This window comes from Carcharodon carcharias, chromosome 7, assembly GCF_017639515.1.
Source record: "Carcharodon carcharias isolate sCarCar2 chromosome 7, sCarCar2.pri, whole genome shotgun sequence".
Classification (NCBI taxonomy): Eukaryota; Metazoa; Chordata; class Chondrichthyes; order Lamniformes; family Lamnidae; genus Carcharodon; species Carcharodon carcharias.
Window position 1 is genome coordinate 84467320 of NC_054473.1, and position 24617 is coordinate 84491936.

Genomic DNA, 24617 nt, shown 5'->3' on the forward strand with positions numbered 1-24617 from the left:
CATTATCTTGCAGGATGCCTTTGTTGTGCCCTATTTCAGCATCAAACATGCATGGGGAGCAAATGGCTTGGAACCTATTTACAAGGTTACCAATAAGACCAATCTTATACTGTGTGGAACTGTAAGAATCCCAACACGCATATTGACCAATGAAGGTAAGCCTGCGGTAGACCGTGGTAGATAACCTCCTGGCAAATTTCTCAACTAGTACGTCAAGGAAGGGGAGTTCATTTGACTGCTCCATTTCAAAGGTGAATTTGAGAACAGGATGGAGCCCATTAAGACATGCAAAGAAATTATTACATGCAGTTGCGGATTAAATATAGCAAACGTATGACCCACACAACGGAAATATGCCTCCTACTCCTTGTGTATGGTTTCAGATGGACAGTATAAATAGGTTAGAAGGGAAATGAAATGTACCTTTGGAAAGAGAAAAGACAAAGAGTAAATGGGATTGAACAACTTGCCCACAAACAAATACAGTAATCAAACACTTGTGATGCAGGTGATGCACAAGGTGTGCCTGAACTGCAGGGCGCATCAGGACCTGTGAATCTCTTCCCAGTTCAAGTCCATTTCAAATCCCAAAGGCAGCCTGTGGGGACTGTTTGTTTCTAGAACCCTTCAACCCTTAACTTCCAAAGGGCTATGCACCATCTGAATTCCCTGTATAGCCTGAGTCCCTACCAAGGAATGGTTTGCACTACATTAGTAAGCAACACCACCCAACTGCATCAAACTGTATTAGACCCTCCATGTATGTATATACAATGACAGCACGCCATGTTGGAATTTGCATTTACCATGTACTGTATTGTATATACTGGATGTTTTGTCAAAACAAGCAAGTCAGTGAAACAAATAGCATTTGTCTCCCAGTGAGTATAGGTTAAATTTCACAGCAGACAGAATGTACTTCACCATAGTAAACCAACTGCACTGGGAGAGATTAATATAAAAAAAAAACTAAGGAAATACATCATTACTAAAAGGCTGTGCTTGCTCGGTCAGAAGAACAGAATACAGATATTAGGGCAAACTGCACAAGGTTCAGAGATCGTGGTTACACTCACAAATCTGGAGGAAATTGAGATGGAAGGACAATCTAATTGTGGTAAAATCAATAGATATCTCTTTAAAGAAGAGCAAGGAGAGCACAGGAACATGATTCATACTCCATACAACAGCTTCCACAATTAGAAGCTGATGGTTAATAAATAAAAGCCCAATTGATTACAGTATAATATTACAGGTGTCTTTATCTAACACATAGGCAGGGACCTATTCATCATTTGTAATAAGTAAAGCAGTAAAGGTCTAGGCCCATGGCATTAACTTTTAACAGTGGCTACAATACTAACCAATAACTTGTTTGAGGACCACTCTCAGTTCTGGTGTGAAGGGACATGGAAACGTGCCTATGATTACTCACCGAGCAGGTCTGTGTCTCTCACAGTGAGGGAACACTGCTCTGTGTCTGTAATTCCTCACAGGGAGCTTTTGCTCATTCTGGAGTCCCTAACATAGCGAGCTCATGATTTCAATCACGCTGCTATAAACAGTAGCCAAGTTGAAACTGAAACCTTCCCCTTTAGGATGGGAGAAAAATAAAACAACTGAACTTATTAGGACTCCCCCACTTGATGCATCAGTCCTGGAGATAATCCTATCTACCATCACGAGGCTACATCTCTTTAGTTTTGAAAGTGTGATTTTTCAACTTTCAACTGACTGGACATTCTGCAATTTGAACTGAGGCAGAGCAAACTGCTTTAAAATGCATGGCCACATTCCAAGGTGAAGGTGAGAAACAAACAAATCATCCTCAAGGAAATGTGAAGAGAGGGGCATTTCCTATAATCCAGACACCCACCTAAACTTGTAACTATCTAAGGAAGAGGAATTAAAAATGCAAATTGCTGGATATCGAAACAATGTCTGCCACAGACAGACACAATCAAAACCTCTTGGAAGTACACAATGGGTGAAGCATTTTAACACAAGGCTGCCCAACCACGAGAGAGAGATTGCAAGTGACACAAGTGTTGTCAAGAAATTTTTCAGCAGAGAAAGCAGGCTGAAGGCTGCTCTCTCTCCCTCCCTCTCTTTTGGAATAAGTGTGTCGCCCGGTTCAAGAAGCCAACTTGACCAGAAACCTACCACTGAAGTGACATCCTGTGATTATTACAACATCATCTACATCTGACGGCATGCAAAATACAGCCAACCCAAATCGGCTGCTATGTTTAAAATCTATGTTTCAAGAACAATCGAAGGGCACTTAGCCTTATATTCTTTTACCTTTTTATTGGACTTTAACTCCCCTCATTTCTGGGGTGCATGCGTGTGCATGTACCTGTATGTGTGTGGGCCTGAATTACTGTATGAGGGCTGAATGTTTGCCGTTGCATTTTTATTAATTTTCTCGAGTTTAGTGTTAATAAATTAGGTCTTTCACTCAAGAAAACCTTGTTTGAATGGCTCCTTATTGCTCACAACTTAAATAGTTAAATACATACTGATTTGGAAAAGGCATATCCTCATGAAAAAGAAACTTAAACCCTTGTTGTGGCCAACCAAGATGGCTGAATAGAGAGGAGCCAGTTCATCCCTTCTCACCTGGTCATAACAATCCTTTATTAGGGAACAGACAAGGAATGCAGCAACAAATCTACTGATAGGAAAAGCTGAAGGTTAAGTTGGCTGTAAATGATCAAGGTGTATGTGAATCAAGTTACAGATAAAGTCTCCCATCTGCTTCCTTAATGTTGGTGCTCATAGTAAAAAGCGTATAACTGATGCCTCATATCTATAATACCATGAGATATGACTTCCACAGAGTGGTGGTTTGTAAGCTCTTCTGTCTAGGCACATATTCTACGGATACCATATGAGTGTGTTAGGTTGTTCCTCCACAGCACAAGGCCCAATTGCTGCACAGACACTGACACATCTGTCCATGAAGCACTGAGAGTAGCAACCACCTCAGAGTTCCTGTAGAGATGAAATCCTGCCTTCCTATTGAGAATACCCTCCATCATGTGTGTGTTACTACCATCAAGCTCAAAATAGATCTGGCAGCTCAAAACTGGTGATTCATGAGGCACTGTGGGTTATTAGCAACTACAAAATTGTACTCAACCATAATCTGTAACCTGATGGTTCACATCCCTCCTCGATCATTACCATCAAGCCAGGGGATCAACCTGGTCTAATGAGGAGTATAGGAGAGCATGCCAGGAGCAGCATCAGGCTTACCTAAAAATGAGGTGCTAGCCTGGTGAATCCACAATGCAGGACTACATGTACACTAGACAGTGGAAGCAGCATACTATAGAAAGAGCTAAGAAACCACAACAAATATATCAGTTCAAAGCTCTACAGTGCTGCCACATCCAGTCAGGAATGGCGGTGGACAATTAAACAACCAAAAGGAGGAGGAGGTTCGTAAACATCCCCAACCTCAATAATGTGAGATCCCAGCACCTGAGGGCAAAAGACAAGGCTGAAGCACTTGCAACCATCTTTAGCCAGAAGTGCTGAGTGGACGATTCATCTTGGCCTCCGCCTGAGGTGCCCAGCAACACAGAAGTCAGTCTTCAGCCTATTCAATTCACTTCATGTGATATCAGGAAAAGGATGAAAGCACTGCATACATCACAGGCTATGGGTCCTGACAACATCCTGGCTGTGACACTGCAGACTCCGGAACTAGCTGCGAGCCAAGCTGTTCCAGTACAGCTGCAACAGTGGCACCTACCAAATGATGCAGAAAATTGCCCAGATATGACCTGTCCATAAAAAGGACATTTCCAACCTGGCTAAAAATGGCTCCATCCGTCTAATCTTGATTATCAGCAAAGTGATGGAAGGTGGCATCTATAATACTATCAACAGCACTTATCCAGCAATATTCTGCTCACCAATGTTCAGTTTAGGTTTTGTTAGGGCCGCTCAGCTCCAGGCTTCATTACAGACTTGCTCCAAACATGGACAAAAGAGCTGAATTGCAGAGGTGAGGTGAGACTGACTGCCCTTGACATTACAGCAGCATTTGACCGAGCATGTCATCAAGGAGCCCTAGCAAAACTGATGTCAATGGGAAACAGGGGGAAACATCTCTGTTGATTGGATTCAGACCTAGTACAAAGGAAGATGGTTGTGATTGTGGGGGTCAATCATCTCAAGCAGGAGTTCCTGAGGGTAGTATCCTAGGCCAAGTGTTATGACCGGTGCAGTAGGTGCAGCTGAATTATTTAAAAATCCCAGAGGGAAACTTTAAACAACTGTCACAACCTATAATTTTAAGTGTTATGTTTGAGTTGTGACTCTAAATTCAGGAATCAGACCACCAGTTCTCGAGATTTTACATTAAACTAAATGAAACGTTTTATTAATTTACATGGGTTAAAATAAATAAATATATATATTATGTATATATATATACACACATACACACACACATGGCTATAAATTACAACTCTCATAACTTTTAACAAATTCCCAAACTAATCTCCATTAAGGCAACAGCAACCCATAGACTTAACCAGACACCAGGCACAGCATTTTCACCGTACAAATTCAAAGTGAGGTTCGTTTCACTTTGGTTCCTGTGGAGACACCGTGGTAGACTTACAGGCTTTGATCTTACATTGCCTCTGCCCTGCACACCTGAAAACTGCCAAAGTTCTATCACCGCCTATTGAATGTAAATTCTCATTGTATCACCAGCCTCTTCCAACAAAAAACCCCTTTCATAGTACCAATTTTTATTAGTAATATAAACATATTGCTTGGTATCTGCTAGATAGGCGTCAGTTTTCACCTCGCTTCTTGAATGCTCTATTCAAAAAAATGCAAATGCACGCTATCTTTCTTACATATCAAAACTAGTACACATCAAAGCACCTAGACTAGCTGGTTTTAATCCAATTAAGACACACCAACAGACTAGACCTCTATTTTAAAATAAAAATATTTTCCAAAATATTATATACATTAATAAGCTTCATGACACCAGACAGTTTCAGCTGCTTCATCAATAATCTTTGCTCCATCATAAGGTCAGAAGTGGAGATGTCTGCTAATGATTGCACAATGTTCAGCACTATTCACAATTCCTCAGATACTGTAGCAGTCCATGCCCACATGCAGAGAGACTGGACAACACTCAGGCTTGGGATGATAAATGGCAAGTGACATTCGTGTCACTCAAGTGCCAGGCAATGACGAACTACAACAAGAGAGAATCCAACAATCTCCCCCTGATGTTCAATGGCACTGCCATCGCTGAATCCCCACTATCAACATCCTGGGGGGTTACCATTGACCAGAAATTGAACTGCACCAGTCATATAAATACTATGTCTACAAGAGCAGGTCAGAGGCTGGGAATTCTGCAGAGAGTATCTCCCCCTGACTCCCCAAAGCTTGTCCACCATCTAGAAAGCATAGGTCAGGAGTGTGATGCAATACTCTCCTCTTGCCTGGATGAGTGCAGCTCCCACAACACTCAAGAAGCTCAACATCATCTAGGTCAAAGCAGCCCCATCCACCATCTTAAATATTCAATCGCTCTACCACTGGCAGACAGTGGTAACAGTATGTACCATCTATAAGATACAGTACAGCAATGCGCGAAGGCATCTCCAACATCACCTTCCAAACCCGCAGCCTCTACCATCTAGAAGGACAAGGGCGGCTGACGCACAGGGCACCACCACCTGCAAGTATCCCTCCAAGTCACAGACCATCCTGACTTAGAACCATATTGCCATTCCTTCACTGTCATTGGGTCAAAATTCTGGAACTCCCTCCCCAACAGCACTACAACCGTTCAAGAACATGGCTCACCACCATCTTCTCATGGGCAATCAGGGATGGGCAATAAATGCTGGCTTTGCCAGCGACGCTCACATTCTATGAACTAATTTTAAAATATCCGGAGTTCCATTGTGGACAAACATATTTCAGGCACAGCCTGAGTTCACTTAGAGGATTATTGCTTTTCTGTACATTGGAGGCTGGTTAATTATATTTTTTTTAAAAAAAGTACATTTGTAATATTTTGGAGTGTGATTTCTGAACTAGGAGGTTGATGCATGAAGCAGACTGATCATGAGCTGGATGCAGGGCACACATCAGATACTACACTGTCTTGTAACAACAGGAGTGTAACACAGAATGTATTATTCTGCTGCTCAGATGGACCTGAGTGTAAATTTGCAGTCCCTTTAAGATCACAAAGCTGACAAGGCATAAAGTTTGATGTCAGTTATAGGTTAACTGCCATTGGTGTGCAACATATGCAGACTGGCAGATCCTTGTAAAATTTTAGCTTGTCAGAAGGAACCAGGATAAAATGATGTATTTTTAATATTTTTCTTGCTTTTAATACTTTGACAGTGAACAGATCGATTGACATGCCAGCAGAAATAACGTTATGTCAAATGCAGAATGCATTCTTGGAACACAGTGCTTAAAGTGAATGGTATGCTTGGTTCCAGGAGGGTAGAAAGCTGATACCGTCACAGACCATGTTGAATCCACAGCCTCCAGTTTGAAAATCTATACAGTAGACATGATTAAATTTGTTTCAGTGAAGCAACTGCTAAAAATAAAAGTAAAACAAAATACATGGGTCAAACTTACAATGGAGGAGGATTCGGAGAAAAAGGCAGATGGGTTGTTGTCCCAAAGGGAGCTGTGACTGAGCTGTAAGTCAGACTCCTCATTGCACTAACTAGAAATTAATCAGATTGTGAATGTTTCACCTTCTCCGTCTGATACAACCAGAAAGCTTACACTGAATGTGTACTCTGGCCAATTACACTGCATAAGACACATTTCTTTAAGTGTTATATTTTCACTGATACGTAATAAAACTGCAGAGCTTTATAACACAGGAAGAGTCTGTGACAGCTCCTAAACAATCCAAACAAATCCCATTGCCTCGCTCTCTCCCCTTCGCCCCGTATGTTCCTCTGCTTCAAATGTTCATCTAGATACATGAGTCCAGAGTCACATGCACAGCTCTACTCCTCACATTGAATTTCACCAACATCTCACATTGAATCAAATGCCTGTTATAAGAAAGGAGTGTGTGTTGAAGGTCAGAGCATATTTGCAGCTTTCAGTCATTTATATGCAACATAAGCACTGAGGGAGCTTCATGAAAGATTTGTGTGCATTGTTTATAACTATTCAAATCCAGTGAATCTAATTGTCGGTGAATCTATGATACATTCAGGGACTTCATCAAAGCACTGAATAATGTTTCTCTGTAGACACTGGCATCTCAGAAGAAGATCAAAATGTCTCATCATATTTTCTTTTAAAAATTTCAGTACAATTCCATCCATTTTTATATTTTTGATTCCTATGATGGATGGATTTTAAATCACCACCTTTGCCAGTTCTCTGATAACTATCAATGGGGTCAGTTTGCTACATTCAAACATTCAGAAACATGCTGCAGTGTGCTTGTTTTTGTAAACAGCTCCTTGCTGCTTTTGCATCCTCAAAAGGTTAGATCCTCCCCCTCTCCGGGTGCACAACGTCAAATCCATTTGGTTCAACTGCTATATTAAAAGAAAATCGAGGTAAGTGAAATGCTCCACTGCTGGATTCAAGCATTTTTGATCATTACATACTGCCACCTACCACCTCCTGGTCTTATATTAATTAATTAGCAGTCTTCTCAGAAACAGCGTTTGTAATTAGCTGTGATCTAAAGCCAAGCATTCCCATCATTAGTTTGTGGGGTTTTTGGTGCAGTGTGTGGACTGGATGAACAGTTTAATAACAAGTTCTCAGTCCAGAAATTGCTTTCCTTAACCAGCTCTGAGCAGAAATAACGCCCAGTTGAATAGTATGGTGCTCTTTTAGGGATCCCTAGGTTATTGGCAACATCAAATTTAAAAAAAAATATTTACTCAGTCCTTTAGGAATAATGCATTTCAGTAGAAGCTATTTACAGATGAAGTCTGCATGGAAAGCTTTGCTCAGAACTGGCACTATTCTGACTGCATCCTGTCATGCACTAATGCTCATTATTTGAATAATTTGGCAGCTTACTGAGCAGAAAATTAACTGGCTAGTGAAAAATTAAACGAGAAAAATTATGACCTACCTTGTACCTCTCCACCTAGCTGCCTCTCTTTGCTCCTGTAAGATGGTCCTTAAAACCTACTTTGACAAAGCTTTTGGTCGCCTGAGTTAGTAAGTCCTTAAGTGGCTTAGTATCAGACTTTGTTTCCTAACACTCCCGTGAAACACCTTAGGGCAGTTTACCATGTTAAAGATGCTATATAAATAGAAGTTGCTGGTGTAAGGCCATTTTCAATCTTGAAAGGATACGCAACACAAAAACAGAAATACCTGGAAAAATTCAGCAGGTCTGGCAGCATCGGCAGAGAAGAGCAAAGTTAACTTTTCGAGTCCTCAAGTCCTCATGACCCTTCAACAGAACTAAGATGGAGTCCTTACAGGAAGCAGGGTGTGAGGAGCTGTAGTCGAGGTAGCTGTGGGAGTCGGTAGTCTTGTAAAGGATATTGGTGGACAGTTTATCACCAGAAATTGAGACAGAGAGATCAAGGAAGGGAAGGGAAGTGTCAGAGATGGACCACGTGAAAATGATGGAGGGGTGGAGATTGGAAGCAAAATTAATAAATTTTTCCAGGTCCCGACGAGAGCATGAAGCAGCACCGAAATTACAAGCCTACTGACTCCCACAGCTACCTCGACTACAGCTCCTCACACACTGCTTCCTGTAAGGACTCCAACTCATTCTCTCAGTTCCTTCGCCTCCATCGCATCTGTTCTGATGATACTACCTTCAAAAACAGTTCCTCTGACATGTCCTCCTTCTTCCTTAACCGAGGTTTTCCACCCATGGTCGTTGACAGGGCCCTCAACCGTGTCCGGCCCATCTCCCGTGCATCCACCCTCACGCCTTCTCCTCCCTCCCAGAAACATGATAGGGTCTCCCTTGTCTTCACTTATCACCCCACCAGCCTCCGCATTCAAAGGATCATCCTCCGCCATTTCCGCCAACTCCAGCATGATGCCACCACCAAACACATCTTCCCTTCACCCCCCCGGCGGCATTTGGTAGGGATCGTTCCCTCCGTGACACCCTGGTCCACTCCTCCATCACCCCCTACTCCCCAACCCCCACTTACAGCACCTCCCCATGCAAACGCAAAATATGCAACACCTGCCCCTTCACTTCCTCTCTCCTCACTGTCCAAGGGCCCAAACACTTCTTTCAAGTGAAGCAGCATTTCACTTGCATTTCCCCCAACATAGTCTACTGCATTAATTGCTCCCAATGCGGTTTCCTCTACATTGGAGAGACCAAACGCAGACTGAGTGACTGTTTCCTGTCGCTTGCCATTTTAACACTCCGCCCTGCTCTCTTGCCCACATGTCTGTCCTTGGCTTGCTGCATTGTTCCAGTGAAGTCCAACGCAAACTGGAGGAACAGCACCTCATCTTCCGACTAGGCACTTTACAGCCTTCCGGACTGAATATTGAGTTCAACAACTTTAGATCTTGAACTCCCTCCTCCATCCCCACCCCCTTTCCGTTTCTTCCCCCTCCCTTTTGTTTTTTCCAATAATTTATATAGATTTTTCTTTTCCCACCTATTTCCATTATTTTTAAATGTATTCCACCCTCTGTTTATTTCACCCCACCCCACTAGAGCTACCTTGCTTGTCCTGCTCTCCACTCTTAATTAGCACATTCTTTTAGATAATATCACCTCCTTCAACACCTCTTTGTTCTTTTGTCTGTGACATCTTTTGGTTATCTCCTCCTATCACTGCTTGCTTGTTCCAACAACCACCTCCCCCCACACCTTGGCATCCCCTTAAACCAGCTTATATTTCACCCCTTTCCTATTTCTACTTAGTTCTGTTGAAGGGTCATGAGGACTCAAAACGTTAACTCCGTTCCTCTCCGCCGATGCTGTCAGACCTGTTGAGTTTTTCCAGGTATTTCTGTTTTTGTTTTGGATTTCCAGCATCTGCAGTTTTTTGTTTTTATCTTTTTGTTTTTATCTCTTTTGAAAGGATACGCATCTTGTACACTACCCAGGAGGGAGAGACGGTGGTGAGTGGAGGACACACAGCTTTTGCATAATGAAGGTGAGCCACCATTTGTCACCGTTTCCTGTAGCAGCATTACCAAAGTAAGGCAAAAGGTAGAGGCAGAATCCTGTTCACATACCAAGGTGACACAGCTATCAAGAACAAATGGGCTGAAGAGATCGTGTACCAAGTCAAACTCCAAAATATATGAGTATCACTGTAAGAATATCTGAACATGAATATAAGCAGCCATGGAGCTTTAGCCAAACCATTGGATTTCTTTTCAGCAAGAACCCAGCAGTCTAGAATGCACTTGACAATTAGCTCAGCTATCAGCAGCTTGGTTTCCTTGGGACTTTGAGCCATAGGAAACACTTCCAAAGACGCTCAATATGGACAACAGGGTAGTTTAGATTTCTACAAACATCCATAGTGTGAAAAATCTTGTCTAAGTGAGGCAGCAGATAAAATGAAGGAACAATCACCCAACTTAAATGAAAGTGACACCTTTCAGCAGGAATTCTGTACGTCCTACCAACTGGCTGTTGCAATGCTCAATCTAATACAGCTGTACTACAGTTATAGCTTGAGTTTGTAAACCTTACCTATGAAGGCAAACAAAAGTGACGTTCCTCATGTTGAGAAACTTTTTTCTATATTATTTCATGGGAGCATTGTTGGCTAGACCAGCAATTTTTGCACATCCCTAATTGTCCTCAAGAAGGTGGTGGTGAGCTGCCTTTTTGAACCTCTGCATTCCATCTGGTGTAAGTATACCCACAGTGCTGTTTGACCTACAGTGAAGGAAGAATGATAACAGTTCCAAGTCAGGATGGTGAGTGGCTTGGAGGGGAACTTGCAGATGTGATGGTAGTCGCATGCATCTGCTACCTTTGTCCTTACAGGTAGTAGAGGTTACGGGTTTGGAAGGTGCCATCGAAAGCAGCTTGGCAGGTTCCTGCAGTATATCGTGCATATGATACACAGTGTTGTCACTGTGCATTAGTGATGGAGGGAGTGAATGTTTAAGGTGGTGGATAGCGTGAGCAAGAATAGATTGATGTAATTGTCCAGATTGGATTTGTCCTGGTGCTTATGGACAGGACATACCTGGGAAATTTTCCACATTTTCGGGTAGATGCCAGTGCTGTAGCTGTACTGGAACAGCTTGGGGGGGGGGGCACAACTTTTCTAGAATACAAGTCTTCTGTACTACTACCAGGATGTTGCCAGTGCCTATAGCTTTCGCTGTATCCAATGCCTTCAGCCATTTCTTTGTACCACATGGAGTGAACCAAACTGGAAGAAGATTGGCATCTGTGATGTTGGGAACCTCATGAATAGGCTGAGATGGATCATACAGTCGGTGCTTCTGGCTGAAGATGGTTTGCAAATGCTTCAGCCTTGTCTTATGGTCTAATCTTTGGATTCATTAGTTTGTGAAGAGCTAAATTAAGATCCAAATGCCAGATCTGGGTTCTATTCCAAATAGCTTGCATAAACTAGGAGACAAAAGGGGCTCCCTTAACGAACCCAATGTAATTAGGTCATCTTTGTAGATACCATGTGCAACTGACTTAAGAACATAAGAAATAGGGACAAGAGTAGGCCATTCAGCCCAGTGAGCCTGCTGCACTATTCAGTAAGATCATGGCTAATCTGATTGTGGCCTCAACTCCACTTTCCCGCTTGATCCTCATAACCCCAGACCCCCTTGTAAATCAAAAATCTGTCTAAATCAGACTTGAATATATTCAATGACCCAGTCTCCACTGCTCTTTGGGGTAGAGAATTCCTAAGAATAACAATCCTCAGAGAGAAGAAATTCCTCATCTTTCTCTTAAATAGAAGACCCATTATTTTTAAATTGTGCCAGCTACTTCTAGGTTCTTACACAAGAGGAAACATTCTCTCAGCATCTACCCCGTCAAGCCCCCTCAGAATCTTTTATGTTTCAATAAGATCCCCTCTCATTCTTCTAAACTCCAAATCAGAATAGGCCCAACTCGCTCACCTTTCCTCACAAGACAACCCCTTCAACCCAGGAATCAACCTAATGAACCTTCTCTGAACTGCTTCCAAGTATATCATTCCTTAAGCAAGGAGGCTAAAACAGTACACAGTGCTCTGGGTGTGGTCTCACCAATACCACGTACAGTTGTAGCAAGACTTCCTTATTTTAATACTCCATCCTCCTTGCAATGAAGGGCTCTAAACCAATTTCAAACAGATACTCTACACTTTTCAGAAGGTGGACAGTATCATGATGGAACAGTGCTAATGTACTTGGTGGAAAAATCACTTGGCAAGCCTTTACCACTTCGCCTTATTAGCAGATGCTCTGTGTGAACTACAAATGCATCCACTATCCAAGGCAGCACATCTTGATCAAAACACCTGGGGTAAAATTTTCTGCTTGGCGTGTGGGTGTGCGCCCGACATGCTAGAGCGTGAAATAGCATGCGATGACATTGGGCAAGTGTCCTGATGTCATAGCGCACCTGTGCGATATTTCGGTTGGTGGGCAAATGTGAGAGTTGGCAGTGCGCCTGCCGACAATTAAGAGGCCTATTAAGACCATTAAAGTAGCAATTCACGCGATTTTTCGCTGCCTATCAATGTTATGGTTGGTGGGCGAGCGAATCAGCCAGGCGACCTTTGCCTTTTTGAGGAAAACTCATCCAAGGGCGGGATGAGGTTTATGTGATTAATTTAAAAAGTGTTTTGAAAAAAATTATATCAGTATGTTGAGGTATCTCATTCTGACACATGAACTTTTTTTTCCTGATTTTATATTCTATTTTTATTGATTTTAAATTGGTCAGCTTCTGCGCTCCACTGCGCTGACTTCAGCACTTGCCCTCCTCCTGCCCCCACCCTGATAGCGCTGAGCCTTTCAGTGCGCCTTTCATGCTGGTTGGGCGTTAATTGGCCAGCCTGCGTGAAATCGTGGATGGGGGTCGATCGTGATCGACTGTCCTTTCCCAGGATGCTCCTTGGCCCGCCAATCACAGCTGTCCGCCAACCCGAAAATTCTACCTGTTGTTTGAATACAACATTTGGACTTCAGTGCCTATGGGATTCTGGGCCTGCTTATTGCCAGGATAAAGTATCAAAGAATGGTTACAGCACAGGAGGCGGCCACTTGGCCCATTGAATCCATGTCAGCTCTCTGCAAGAATAATTTAGCTGGTTCCATTTGTCGCCCTTTTCCCTTAGCCATGCAATTTGATTATCTTCAGGTGCTTAACAAATAGCCTTTTGAAATAGCCAACTGAATCTGCTTCCACCACCCTCATCAGATAGCGCATTCCAGATCCTAACCATCGTGTAAAAAGGCTTTTCCTTCTGTTACTTTTGGTTCTTTAGTCGATCACTTTAAATCGGTATCACCTGGTTCTTAACCCTTGCAGTAATGGTAACTGTTTCCCTCCATCTACACTGTCCAGACCTCTCAAGGTTATGAAGATCTTCATCAAATCTCTTCTCAAAGGAAAACAACCCCAGCTTCTCCAATCTATCCAGTTAACTGATGTAACTCATTGCCAGAACCATTGTGAATCTTTTCTGCACCCTCTCGAAAACTTTCACATCCTTCCGAAAGTGTGGTGCCTAGACTTGGCCACAATACTTCATCTGAATCTCAAACAGTGTTTACAAGCATTCAATTGTATGAAAACAACAGGCTAATAAGATAAAATAAAGATAGGCTTACATTTCAGTGTAACCTTGAAGTTCAGCAATTTTTTGTTTCTACAGCTTGATTATAGCTAGCCTAGCTGTGATGATTATGGTTGCTATGTTGAAACAGGAAAACAAGGATTCGTTTTCCAATTAACCATTACAATAATTTGCTAGAACATGGAGATGAGGCAACTCAAATGAACAACACATCAACAGCTCTTCAGGAGATGCAAGTTCAGATTCACCTGATGATAAAAAGGAAACTTCCCATGACCCAAGAGGTGTGAAGGATGGAGCGTGAATGGAATCCTAGCTCTGCAAAAGGGTGCAAATCCATTGGACAAAGCTGGTCTTCACCTAGTTTCTGATCTGCTGGCTCAGTCTGAACTGTGAATGAAAATGAACCTGAGTAAAAGAGTGGATCCCCACTGAGGGGATATGACACCCAAGAGTAAAATGTGATGGAATAAATTTTGTTCCAGTCATTTCTGACACAGTGGCTACAAAAATGGTCAGCACAGAGAAAGGAGTTCTTTGCTGCTTCCAGCATACATAGCAATCTCTACATCTCACAGCAATAGTTACAGGTGCATTCCTATTATGTATACACACACTGCATGTCTGGCGTGTCGCTTGATCCCAAAGATTCCTTGAAGGGAAGGTAAGGGGGTAGGGCGGGTGAGGTAAAGGGGGGTAGGGTGGGTGAGGTGGTACAGTAGATGAGTTGAGAGGGTAGGTTGGGTAAAGTAAGTGGGTGAGGGAGTAGGGTGAATAAGTGGTTAGGGTGGCAGCTGGGTAAGGTGGAGCGATTGGGTCGGAGTCGGGGGGGAGTTGGGTGGTGAGGTCAGGTTGGGTTGGAAGCGGGAGTCAGAGTTTGAGGGGGGCGTTAGGAACGGGAGTTAGTTGTGTAGTTACCCCAGGGTTAACCTACGATTCTCCTGTCTAACATTTCCTGGGTTGGGTAATAAAGAGCTTTGTGGCAATCCAGTACACTTTCTTAACTCTGCAATTTCATCTGGATGTGAAACAGAAACTAACAAGTTGCTGTTTCTTTCTTTTCCTTCTCTTCACTTACAAGATTTTTCTGTGAAATGATCAGAATTTAAGCATATAGAATTTACATATAGTATGAAAAGTTAAGAATAAGTAACTCCACCCATTGAAAAAAAACTTAATTACTTTGGCAATAGGTAACAAATCCTTTCCTACAACTCGATGGCCCAGATCTTCCAGCCTCTGTGGGAATTGCCCTGGAAGTTTGAACTTCCATTGGGCAATTCCCCTGCTCTCCGGGACCCTCCTCAAAAGTCTCCAATTCTTCGGACAGTTCTGTCTTACTTACCTGGATAGTTACCCACTGTAAAAAGTGGACATGGCTTCTGCATGGATTCTCTTTGCTGCTCCCTGTGAGGGTTTCCTGTGATGAGTTAGTTTGGAAGAATCCTCAATTGGAAGATTTCCCAGAAAAATCAGAGCAAGTTAAGTGGGTATTTGTTTTGTCTGATCAGGGTTGGAAATAGGGGTTCTGATCCTGACTGGAAGATCTGGGCCATGTGAGTTACTGCCTCTTAGCCTGCAGAAACAGTATCTCTAGAATTACATCCTGTTATTCAAAACCAAAAGAACTCTGGAATTTTTAAAAACAGGAAAAAGCTTCAAGCTGATCCATTTTTGACTGAATTCAATTTAACCTATTAACCTCCAACCATAATTTCATTCCTATTTGATATTGGATTTTTTGTTTGGTCGATGGGGTAGTTGTGCATGAAGAAACAGATTACTCTAAGAACATTTAAACCAAGTTACTGAGAAATTCACCCTGAGGAATTCAGAACGTTCCAAAGCATTTAACAGCCAATTAAATACGTCTCAAGTGTAGTCACTATTGTAATGTAGGAAACTCGGCAGCCAATTTGTGTATGAAGAACAATGTGTAACAACCAGTTAATCTGTTTCAGTGATGACAGTTGAGGTATGCCAGGGAGAATTCACCTACTTTCCTTCAAAATAGCACCATGGGATCTTTAAAATCCAGGAGATGTTAAACATCCCAGGAGAGAGGAGACAGAGTCTCTGCTTAACGTCTCATCTAAAGACAACACCCTCAGTACTGCACTAGAGCAACAACCTTGATTATGTACTCAAGTCTCTGGAGTAGGGCTTGAATCCATAACCTTTGACTCAGAGACAAGACTGAGCCAGGCTGCCACCTATAACGTCTCTGTTGGTCCATTATGCTGCGTGTGCACCCTCTATGTCCGTAAAGACATATCTCACTAATTTAAGCCCAACGAATTTAGGAGTAGATTCAAAGAGCTAAGGTTATGGTTAGGAACCCTCAAACATGCGCAGAGTACTGCTAGAGTTCAGCGAGTTAAAACCATGCTGCTTTCCACTACAGATGCTGAAAGGATGTTTTCCCTTGTGGGAGAGGCTAGAACTAGGGGACGAGTTTAAAACTGAGTTGAGAAGAATTTTTTTTCTCAGAAAGTTTTGAATCTTTGGAAGTCTCTTGCCCAGAGAGCAGTGGAGGCAGGGTCAATGAATATTTTTAAGGCAGAGGTAAATAGATTCTTGACTAACAAGGGAATCAAAGGTTGTCCAAATTGGTTGGAATGTGGATTAAGGCCACAATCAGATCAGCCATGACCTTATTTAATGGCAGAGCAGGCTTAAGGGGCCAAATGGCCTGATCCTGCTCCTAATTCCTGTGTTTGTAGATCATTGGTTGCTTTTTGCTACATGTTCAGTGAGGACCACGTTACCTGTTTTGGCATTGGGCTGCAAAGTTATCTAGAGCTGACTGGGAAGAAGCCCAGTCTTCAGTGACAGGTCTATTTCTCATGTTCCATTATTAAATCAGGCTTGGTTTGCCAAACATGGACAGCTGCACCCAGGTCTGGTTCAGGTGTCAGTTTACCTTGTCTGTCACAATACAGAGTCTAAACTTCCATTACTATGCATGTCATTTTGTGGCCACCTCAACCACAGAGATCCCGCTTACCTCCTCCCTCAAAGATAACTTGATACATGTTAGTTAGACCTTCATCTTTGTCACCTCCTACCCAGACCCTAATCCTTTTCCTCCAAATTGTCCCCATCATCTAACTCCCCTTCCTCGATCTTTCACTTGTAGACATCAGTAAGCCTCCATCTTTTGACATCATTACTTAAAACAGCCATCATCAATTTTTCCTTAAAAATCTTTAAGCTGCTACATGTTCTCCAAATTCATGTTAAATCTGCCCTTTCTCTTCAAGATCCCAGAACACATTCTTGCCCTATGACTACACGTACACCTCTTCCACTGTTCCCTGTTTTATATGATCAGGTTTTCACTCTGTCCACATCACAAAGTCACCAATGACACTGTCTGCAGCTCATTGTCCTTCTTTATCATTAACCAACTATGGGCCTGTCAGCCTAATGCTGATGGTGAGGAAAACTTTAGAGACAATAACCCAGAACAAAATTAATTAGCATTTGGAAAAGTATGGGCTGATAAATGAAAGTCAGCACAGATTTGTTAAAAGCAAATTGTATTTGGCTGATTTGAATGAGTTCTTTAATGAAGTAATAGAGAGGGTGGATGAGGGCAGTGTAGCTGATGTTGTACATACGGACTTTCAAAAGAAATATAACTAAGTACCGCATAATAAATTTGTTAGTATCATTAAAGCCCATGGGATTAAAGGGGCAGTGGCATCATGGACACAAAATTGGCTAAGGGACAGGAAGCAGAGAGTAGTGATGAACGTTTGTTCTCAGACTGGAGGGAAATATACAGTTCTGCTTCCCGAGAGTCGATTTTAGGACCAGTGCTCTCTTTGACACTTATTAAGGACCTGGATATACAGTTTTCAAAATAAGCAGATGACATGAAACTTGGAAATGCAGTAAACAATTAAGTGGATAGTAACAGCCTTTACAAAGACATAGACTGGTGAAATGTGCAGACACGTAGCATATGAAATTTAACGCAGAGAAGTGATTATGTTTTGGTAGGAAGAATGAGGAGAGGCAATATAAACTAAATAGTACAATTTACATGGGGTACAGGAAATGAGACAAATCTTTGAAGGTGGAAGGACAAGCTGAGAAGGCTGTTAAAAAGTATATGGCTTTATTAAGAGGCAAAAAGTACACAAGCAAGAATGTTAACCTTTCTAAAATATTGGTTAGGCCTCCACTGGAGTGTAATGTTCAATTCTAGGCACCACACTTTAGGAAGGCTTTAAGAGAGGGTGTAGAAAAGATTAACCAGAAAAGTACCAGGAATAAGGGATAAGGGAAAAATAAATAAATAAGGAATAAGGGCCTTCAATTATGTGGAGAAAATGACTTTGATAGAGTCAATAAGGAGAAACCATTTTCAGCTACAGAAGAGGCAGTAACTAGAGGACATAGATTTAAACTGATCGCCAGTAGAACCAGAGGTGAGATGAAAATATTTTTATGCACAGTCAGTGGTTGTGATTTACAATGCATTACCTGAAAGAATGGTGGAAACAAATTCAAAATTATTTTATAAAGGGAATTGGGTAAATACATGGAGGTCCCTCGAGCCTGCTCCACTATTCAATAAGATTGTGGCTGATCTGTAATAAAGGGCTGTGGGGAAAGAGTAGGTGAATGGAATGAATTAGTTAGTCTATCAAAAATCTGGCACAGTGGCCTCCTTCTATGCTATATCATTCAATAAGTTTTGGGCACAGAACCGCGAGCGTGGGTTGCATAAAACACGCCTTAAATTCCCTTGAGAGTTGACAACTGAGGTGATTAATTGAGGTCTTTAAAAAGATAAAGAGATTCAATAGGGTAGAAAGGGAGAAACTATTTCCTCCAGTGCATGAATTCAGAACAAGGGGCACAATCTTAAATTTAGAGCCATGCATTCAGGAGTGAAATCAGGAAGTACTCTCTCAAGTAAAGGGAAGCAAAATTCTGGGATTCTTTTCCCCATAAAACTGTCCATGTTGGGAGTCAACTGGAAGTTTCAAGTCTGAGATTGATAGGTTTTTATTGAGTAAGTTTAACAAAGGATATGGAGTAAGGGCAGGTAAATGAAGCTAAGGTACAGACCGGCCATGTCTGCTTGAATAGCAGAATAGCCTTGAGGGACTGAATGGCCTACTCCTCTACTCTCTGCTACCATTGCCACCATCAATTATCCTACCCTTTTCTAAATATCTACCATTGACAGTCAATCTACCTGGTTCCATGTGAGCCTGTTGCAAAGATGGTATTACATATCTTCCAGTAGTTTCTCTTCAATTGCTTGTATAATGTACAGGCCTGCCTGCTTCCCCCCGCCTGGCAGATGCCACTGAGACTGGGATTTTCCTCTGCACTGATTTCAATTTTCTTGCCCTATTTCAAATGTTGCACCCAAACTCAGTGACCTTCTTTATCTCCAAGTCTCTGCTTTCGCCCTTTTCTCCTCTGTACTTCTCTATTCTCACTGTCAAAAATCCTCTCAAATCTAATCCCCCTCCCTGTTTTCTTTTGGATCCAGCCCACATACCTCCTCCTTGTCTCGCTCAATGAGCCATGGCTCAGTGGGAGTTCCTTTTGCCTGAGATAGAAGATTGTTGGTTTCAGTTCCACTGCAAAGATTTAAGCTTGTATTCTAAACAGACACTTCACTGCACCGAGAGCGTGCTGCATTGTCGGAGGTGCCAACTTTTATCCCTCAAACAACTGTACTAAATCAGATTACCTGGTCATTTTCAGATAGCTGTTTGTGGGACCTTGCTGTGCATAAGTTAACAGCTGCTTTTCCTACATTTTAATTGTGACTACACGTCGTAAAATGCTTCATTGCTTGTAAAGCACTTTGGGATGCACCAAGGTCATGAAAGATGTTATACAAATGCAAGCTTTTTTTCCACTCTCACTGTGAAATTTCTGAGATTCCAATGTGAGAGGAATATAATGTTATTAGGAAAGCAAGTTGTTGTTGAATTAATTTCTTTCACCCCCCCCATAGCTACTGCAGGAGAGCCTGCCTGCAATAAACAGCCATCAGAAACTATATTGCAGGTGGTGAGGAGGCATGGGAGGCAAGGAACGGGAAGCTTGGGCTTCAAAACAAGCTCCCAAAGAGTACAGATCTCAAGTGATATTTACAGTGTGCCAAAGACATCAGGCAGCTTAGTCCTCAAATGCTTCATAAATAAATCTGGACTGTGTTCAGGCAAAAGGCTGAGACTGCTCCAAACTCCCAGACTTCAAAAGATACAGTTTTGGAGCAGCCAGGAGAAACAATAGTCGGCTAAGATGAGCAGCACCAGCTGAAAGTACAAAGAACAAAGAAAAGTACAGCACAGGAACAGGCCCTTCGGCCCTCTGACCCTCCAAGCCTGCGCCGATCATATTGCCTGTCAAGCCAAAACATTTTGCACTTCTGGGGTCCGTATCCCTCTATTCATGTATTTGTTAAGCTGCCTCTTAAACACCACAATTAAGAGCCTTAAAAGCATGTGACTAGATTCAATTATAGCTGAAAGCAAATTAAACCTGTTATTTGAATAAATGGAGCTGACAATAATTGTAATCCTAGTTACACTCATAAACACGGTAACTTTTCCAATGTATATTCTTAATTACTGTTTCCCCTTTAGGGTTTCATTTTATGCATAGCTTATGCTTGGGAAGCAGTGTCTTGCTTACAGATGACACTTGGAATGCAAGTGTAGCACACAGTGGCCACACATCAGGGAATCCGGTCTCTGCAAGTATGAGCTCTAGATCAGTGAGCATTAACCACAGGATGGTGTCTCTGGAAGGGTACGCTGCTCCTTTAAGTTCCAACCTCAAAGAACAGTCTACCATTTACAACATGCATTATCTACAGGAAAGAGTAACAAGACACTGGGGCTGGAAGGTGGTTGTGGGGGGGGGCGGGGGTGTGGGTGATCATGTGGCCATCAGAGGAAGGGGTCTTGGCAATGTTTCAGGTTTGGGGTGAGGGAGATGAGTTCAGGATCAATAACAACACCAAGGTACAATTCATCCTGATTGTAATCTTAAACAGGTACCGAGTGAGATTAGCAACAGCTGTGGAATCAATTATAAACCTTAAGTCAAACCTTAAGTTTGCGGGGAAGCACATGCCTGCTGTTAACTATTGTCATAGAGCTGTATCAATAGCCTAGTGGGGACTGCCCAGTAACTGAGTAAAAGCAGAGTCACCACATTTCTTTCAGATCATTGTACTTGTGCCAGATTTTTCAAAGAGCTATCCGATTAGTGCCACTCCCCGCTCTTTCCCCATAACCCTGCAATCTTTTCCTTCTCCAGAAGGTATCCAATTTCCTTTTGAATGTTACAATTGAATTTGCTTCCACTACACTTTCAGGCAGTGCATTACAAATCATCATAACTTTGCTATGCAAAAAAATTCTCCTAATCTCCTCTCTAGTTCTTTTGCATTCGCAGGGAAGAAGTGGATGATGATTCTGGTTATGTGGAAGGGTCCACCTGTGTTCAATGTCTCCCTCTCAATCTTCTCCAAATCAGAGACTTAACATGTAGGGAATCATAGATGTACATTAGTGGGACAGTGGACCATATGCACTCTTTGACCTATTGCTCCGAAGAGCACATTGTAACTTCTTTTGGGTTAACTTTTTGTGCAATGTTAGTAAAACTTCATCGAAACTCCTCCAATTGCCCAAATGTTACAAATGCTGCCCAGTGTAGCACTGAGTTATACAGCCCACAAGGTCCCACAGTTGAGTCTGCAGTCTCAGATGGGGCTCAAGTTGAACGACTCCGGCATCAGGGCCTTTGGATGGGTTTGGGGGGGTGGTGGTAGGCAGGGGGATGGTGGAAATCAGCCCGCCTAATCAGCATCCGGGAATCCATGCTGAAGTGCATGAATGTATGGGTGTTATGGCTGAGAGTTTCCTGCTGTTGAATATCCTGCTTGCACTGGACTCAAAAACAAAGAATGGCCATTTGGTTGAAGTGCAGGAGGGTGGACAGTATCTGTGGAGTTGAATACCGGCCAGAGCCAGCATCTCCAGGAAATATGAAAAATTAAAAGGACCAAAAAAACTATTCTGTATGAAATAAAAACAAAATGCTAGAAATATGAAAAGTCTTATTCGACTCAAAATATTAGCTCTGTATTTCTCTCCACAGATGCTGCCAGACCTACTGAGTATCTCTAGCACTTTATTTTATTTCAGATTTCCAGCATCTGCAGTATTTTGCTTTTATATTACCTTGTACGCCCTTGTTGAACTTCTACTAAATTCCCCTGTCACTTCTGAATGTCACTGAGAAACTTGCCAACTATTGAGCAGGCACCACGCAGGCAATGGAAGTCACTCCTGGTTTCACATTACAGAGTATACTGAATCTTTACTGTTGATACAGAATATTTCGACAGCAACTACTTATAAATATCTTTTTAATCTATAAGCAAAAATTCAGCTGGGAGTTATACAGCACAGCTACAGAGAATAAAGCAACCACATGATCCTTAGAAGACATCAAGACAGGAGGTAAAATTGCTTCATCTCTCAATAGGAGAGGACTCATTTTATATTGATCAGTTTTCAATGCAAATTACTCAGGAAACCAACTCAAGCCACCACTGCCTGGGAGAGTGGGTGCCAATGTCCGGGAGGGCATACCTGCCACTGCCCAAGAGAGTGGGCCCCATCGCTGCTCAAGAGCGCAGTACCCTTATGATATCCCAGCTTGCTATGATAGTTCTACCAAAATGTTTTGGCTTGGGGACTCACATCAGGGCCTTTCGTAATCCTATCCCACTGTTGATTTCAATCAGTTTTCAAGCATAAAACAATTGAGAAAAAAACTAGCCTGATAAGTCAACAGAAGGAACAAACAAACAAACAAACAATCTGACGCGTAAAAGCCAATAGGTGGTAAAGTTCGCTTTTATAGGACTCCCATTGCCTGGCTATTGTAAACGGGTTTTGTTTAATTAAATCAAGGGAGGTTTATGTCTTTACAGTTTTTCCGACAACTTCACATCAGCCCTTGGAGGGCAGCTATGGTATTTCTGAACTCCATCCAGGAACAACAAAAACTAGAATTTTCCATTTTCTTAAGATTTGTATAAATAGAGGCCTGAGCTATGTGTTTGTACACAGCCCTTACTGTGCCCCTAACAGATGGGCAGCTTGTTGATTGTTGGGAAAGAATTCATGATGACGGAAGACCTAACCCCATATTTCCTGTGTGTTGATATGTGTATGCTACTTGACGTCACAAACTGAATTCCCAAGTGTTGCTATATACATGCTGCATGTGAAAAGAGAGAACTTTCACGTCCTCAGGGACATCCTAAAATGTGTTACAGCCAACAAAGCTGATTTGTAGTCATTGTTGTAATGTAGAAAACACAGCAGTTTTCACGCAGTGAGACCCCCCCCAACAGTGATGTGATAATGACCAGATGATGACCTGTTTCAATTATGTTGGTTTGAGGGGTAAATATTGCCAGGGACATGATGGAGAACTCCCCTGCTCTTCTTATAAATAGTATAATGGGACTTTTAACATATACCTGAGGGAGACAGTGCAGCACTCTCTCAGCAGTGACAGCATGGATTACGTACCAAGTCTCTGTAGTGGGAATTGAACCCATGGCCTACTGACTCAGAGATGAGAGCCAAAGCTGACAATCTGTGACAAAGCATTGGCTGAAAAACACTTACAATCATTTTTTCAACAGTTCTTTTTACACAAAGTGTGAACTCAGCAGCATTGCATGATAAACACTTCGGCGTCATTGCTGAGAAGATGCTGCATCTGCTGCAGTGGAGCCTGTGGATGCTAAAACATCTTTCAATTGGGGAACAGTAACCATCTGATGCAATGAAACAAAAATATATGGCAAAAGTGAAATCATGACCCCGGGTGACCTGAGGTCAAGTAACATCATTTGTTCGCCAAGACTTAGCTGAGTTGCTCTTTCAGAGGGCTGGTATTAACATGGGCTGAATGGCCTCCTTCTATACAGTAACCACTTTTTACTAGTCCTGAGTCCAAATACTTCACTGTGACCACAAACACACTTGTGTAGTATAACAAAGCAGAACATGAGGTGCGACATATTACCAACAAATAAAAGGACAGAAAGGGGATAGCAAATGGAAGCTCCGATATGAGAAATCAAGGGGAACGGGGTCAAAGCCTGCACCACATTAAGCCTCTAATTTCAACTCTGCTGTTGAGGTACAGAACAGGTAGTGGATGCTTTCCCATAAAGAGTGAGCAAGAAATCTGTACATGCTACCCCTTGGCTGTTATCATACAGGCACTAGATCAACAGTAACACTGACAGATATCTGTAAATAGCTTGTTCACCTATCGTTTCTCTTGGAGGTCTACGTAGCACGCTGAGAATGTTAGTGAATAGCACATCATTCAGGGAGTTGCACTTGAATCGGTGAGCAGACTATAATGAAAGCCAGTCCCATCACACTCTCCTAACAGCGCAGGTTAACTCTCTAATCCCTGTCCTGAAACACAAAGCTTGCTTCCACCTCCCATCCCATGTCCTTACAGCAAGAAGTAGCCCCCTGACTCAATGCCCTCATGAGAGAGCAGGCCCCCTTATGTTTTCACGGAGAGAACTAGTCTCTACCCAAATACTCTCTCAGTCAGACCTAGACTTGTTCCTGTACCCTTGTAAATTTCATGCTCTGACAGTGGAACAAGCTACTGTCTTTGACTCAGCTATTGCCTTAGAGAAACAAGTACAGAAAAAAGTTCAGGCAGTTCAACTCCACCCACTAGTGGAAGCTGCACAACACTGCAATAGAAACCTACTTAAACAGTGAATGCTACTGCTGG

At 42.3% G+C, this 24617-nt stretch overlaps 1 protein-coding gene and 1 long non-coding RNA gene across 5 annotated transcripts in view; one reads left to right on the forward strand and one right to left on the reverse strand.

Moving 5' to 3' along the window:
• Positions 1-24617, reverse strand: part of LOC121280378 (E3 ubiquitin-protein ligase RNF123) — a 420925-nt gene that overhangs the window by 36781 nt on the left and 359527 nt on the right. The gene's annotated exons all lie outside the window — the stretch shown is intronic.
• Positions 40-13800, forward strand: LOC121280380. The gene is made up of 3 exons (XR_005943605.1): positions 40-155; positions 10080-10154; positions 13547-13800. It is a non-coding gene; the product is annotated as an uncharacterized LOC121280380 (long non-coding RNA).